This window comes from Limulus polyphemus, unplaced genomic scaffold, assembly GCF_000517525.1.
Source record: "Limulus polyphemus unplaced genomic scaffold, Limulus_polyphemus-2.1.2 Scaffold444, whole genome shotgun sequence".
Classification (NCBI taxonomy): domain Eukaryota; kingdom Metazoa; phylum Arthropoda; class Merostomata; order Xiphosura; family Limulidae; genus Limulus; species Limulus polyphemus.
Window position 1 is genome coordinate 467,866 of NW_013666054.1, and position 3,898 is coordinate 471,763.

The window sequence follows — 3,898 nt, forward strand, 5'->3', positions numbered from 1 at the left end:
TTTTAGGATACGAAGTAGTAACATACAGATCTTTCAGCACAGATAAAACTTTAACAGCTGAAATTTCTGCATGGTATTGTAAAACAACAACAACAAGAAAAGATATAGAATATACTGCATAAAAGAAAACTAGGCACTGCTTTAACTTTAAAAACCAATGAATTATTTTTCATGATTTCGGAGTTGCCAAAATAGGGATTTGTGATTTGCCTGAGTAAAAATTTAACTATAAAAACTAGAATATAAGGAGTTTAGTCAAACCAATTATAAATAGATCTGTCTAAATCGCTGGTAGTGATCTTCGCTCCAGTCGGCATAGAGACTTAGGTCTTTGTAGACCTGAGAGGATTAGGTTCGCCTGGACCTCTTTCTCTCCCTGCATTTGTTAGTTTACAGCTGAATGTTCTTTTAATTATAATATGAGAATCAGAGGTTATGCTATTGCATTTCTTCTGACCCCTTTCAAGGTTATGTCCATGTATGGTAATCAAGAATATATTCACAATGACAAAGTCAGTTTGTTTGTTGAATTTCGCGCAAAGCTACACGAAGGCTATCTGCGCTAACCGTCCGTAATTTAGCAATGAAAGACTAAAGGGAAGGTAGCTAATCAACACAACCCACCGACAACTCTTGGGCTATTCTTTTACCAACGAATAATTGGGTTGACTGTCACATTATAACGCCCTTATGGCTGAAAGGGCGAGCATGTTTGGTGACGGAAATTCTAACCAGCTACCCATAGATTGCAGGTTACGGAATAGAAACACAGTGCTGGACATGCTTGCCTTTGCAGCTGTGTGGGCGTCGTAACGTGACTGCCGATATTACTATCGTTGGCAAAGAATAGCTCAAACCAGCTACCCATAGATTGCAGGTTACGGAATAGAAACACAGTGCTGGACATGCTTGCCTTTGCAGCTGTGTGGGCGTCGTAACGTGACTGCCGATATTACTATCGTTGGCAAAGAATAGCTCATAAGCTAACGGTCGTTGTTGCCGGCCGGTTGTCAGAAGTTGAAAATTTGTACGGCCGCAGACCGTCGTAGTAACGTTGTATAAAGAAATGACATAAAAATAGACAATTTTTCTTGCACGAACTGGAGAGATTTGGGGAAATTCGTTTTCATTTTTCTTGATTAAATCCATCAGATTATGAAGTGACGACAGGACTGGCCAATTCTGTCTAATTAAAACGATAATTAGCTCGGTTTAATGATAAATACTTTACGGGTCAAGGCACTTCAACCCAATGATCTCAGTTTATCTGTCTGTTTGTTTTATAGCAAAAACCACTTTGGGCTATCTATTGTGTTCATCGCGGAGAATTGAACCCCGGATTTTAGCGTTGCAAGTCCGTAGACTTACCGCTGTCCTACCGGGGGGTGGAGAGTGGGAGGGTTTGCTGCGAGCTAGAAATTGTACTAGTAGCAACGAGCAAAGCTTTGTTTTTCGATTAATACTACCCTGATAGCTATAATATCAATATCGCTAAAATTCGGGTTAAAATCCCCGCGTCGCAAGCAGAGCAGGTAATCCATGATACATACAAACGTAAACAGAGAAACAAATTAAGGAAAACAGAAACCCAAACTGTTTATGTAGTTTAATAAATATTGATTTTTTGTATATTTGTTAATTTGTTGTTAAGCACAAAGCTACAGAATGAGCTTCCCGTGCTGTGCCCACCACGCGTATCAAAACCACTGAACCAGATGGGGGCGGAGGCAGCATATGAGATTTATGGATACCTTATCACATATTGTATTCATTCCGAGTAAATTATTTTACACGCAAAAACAAAAACAAGTTTTCCCGTTTCTGAATCAACAGCCAACATTTAATGCTCAGAACATGAGTGTGCACTAACTGAAAGAGTGTGGGGCAAGCCTGTCGCAACCGAGTTGTAGAAGACTTGTAGTCCAACGTAAAAGGGTAATTCGTGTGGCGATATTCTGTTATGGTAAGTTAACGTTGGTTAAGTTATATATTTATATATATTCTATTGTATAAGACTGAAATTACAGGCCCGGGGCATGGCCAGGTGGCTAGGTTCGAATCTCCATCCCACCAAACATGCTCGCCCTTTCAGCCGTAGGAGCGTTATAATACGACAGTCAATCCCACTATGCGTTAGTAAAAGAGTAGCCCAAGAGTTGATGGTGGGCGGTGATGACCAGCTGCCTTCCCTCTAATCTTTCACTGCTAAATTAGGGACAGCTAGCGCAGAAAGCCCTTGCGTAGCTTTGGTGCAAGGAAATCGGAAAATAGTTACATATCATACAATAATAAATTAGGCGCAATGCCATAATATTATTCACACATCTAAAGTTACTGTACGGTGTGTTAAAGAGGGCTCAAAATCCTATAAATATTAATAACCATATTTGTTTTTACTTGTGTCACCATATTACCTTACTGCCTTGAGATATCTATTAAATATCTTATCTGTGTTCCGTAACTTAAGAATCCGTGGTTACATAAATTATTATGTTTAAACTAATTTACACTGGGATGGCTGAACAACTTGAAATATAACGTTATATTCACAGGCACATATCGCCTTCTGTTGTTGTTGATCATGATCAAACTTTCTTGATTGCCATTGACACAAAAGAAACAGCTTCTAGCACTTCTGAACATATTTATTTGTACTCTAACACGTAAAGCCGTGAGTTAAGATAAGGTATTGTGTAGCAATAGGTAAGGGTCCTTCGAAATCGGTGTTAGAAACTTTGTATTATGCAATTGAGGGGGAAAATATTCTGAAAAATGTTTTAATGGCGTGGCAACAACAAAAATTAGACCTAGTTACGGAATTGGGTCTAACTACAACTACAAGTGGATTTCATATCTTAGACAAATATCATATACCAATAGAAATCAATTATATTTTTTTGTATTTATAATCTTGTATCCAGAGCTGTCAAGAGCCATGAAGGACAATGGGGGAAAATTTATATCTCCTTCCCATCCCGAATAGTTTTCAGAATTATGCTGCTTATAATACACGTGACTTAAAGAGTGGTTAATGTTTGCTTTAACATTCTGTATTGATTTCATACATCCCGTATATGTTGTTTTTTTGTCACTCTTATGGGCCCCAAAGAAATATTCTCGGCCTCCCCGCCCTCTCGGTGGGCTTGCTTATATCACTCGTTTAATTATATATATCAAATATATGAGCAGGAAAAATAATAAGATTAATAGAGCAGAAAGAGTAAAAAGTCTAACTCACTGAACTGAACTGGTTGAACTTCTGAGCAGTACAGGAATTGCGACAACTCGTACCATACCATATACACTAAGAAATACAGATAGATTCATTCAACAGTAATCGAAGTTTAATGCTTAACAGTAGAACGACGGCAGAAACAATTGTTGCGTATCTGCTTGTTCGTTAATTTCCGGTATAAATTCTTTCCGAGGAACTTCAGTGATACAAGTCCTTTCTTAAATAAAACCAGTTTATTCTTTTTCGATACAATTTTGCAATACACAGAATTTTCACAGTCACTTTAAACTTAATAACCTTTATAACACACGCTATAAATCGCAGTGATTCACACACTTTACTTACGGTGCCTACTGTTCATTTGACTCAGTTATCTATCTATCTCTTCGATCTATCTGCCTATCTCATTGGCTTTTTTTGCTAGGCTTATATACTAAAAAAGAGGGCGCCTAGTAAATACTCGGAGATTCGAGGGGTTCCCCGATAATTCTAGAAACTCCAGCGCGCATGCTCCCAGCGTCACGCGACTTCCGCTGTCGTAACACTGCCCCTTCCTTAGTATTGTTCGTCCCGAACAATAGCCACTTACATTTATCCAATAGATAATTAACAATAACTTAATTAAATGTACAGAATTTACAAACACAAAATTAAAATACAACA

At 38.1% G+C, this 3,898-nt stretch overlaps 1 protein-coding gene across 3 annotated transcripts in view; it reads left to right on the forward strand.

The window, feature by feature from the left end:
- The window catches only part of LOC106458320 (3-methyl-2-oxobutanoate dehydrogenase [lipoamide] kinase, mitochondrial-like), a 112,021-nt gene that overhangs the window by 77,372 nt on the left and 30,751 nt on the right, over positions 1-3,898 (forward strand). Inside the window, exon 1 of one of the 3 annotated variants that reach the window (XM_022384498.1) lies at positions 1,888-1,963. The exons of the other annotated variants lie outside the window; for them this stretch is intronic. The gene's annotated coding sequence lies outside the window, so the exon portion shown is untranslated. Of the gene's footprint in view, positions 1-1,887; positions 1,964-3,898 lie in introns of those variants that run through there. 3 annotated transcript variants of the gene reach the window in all.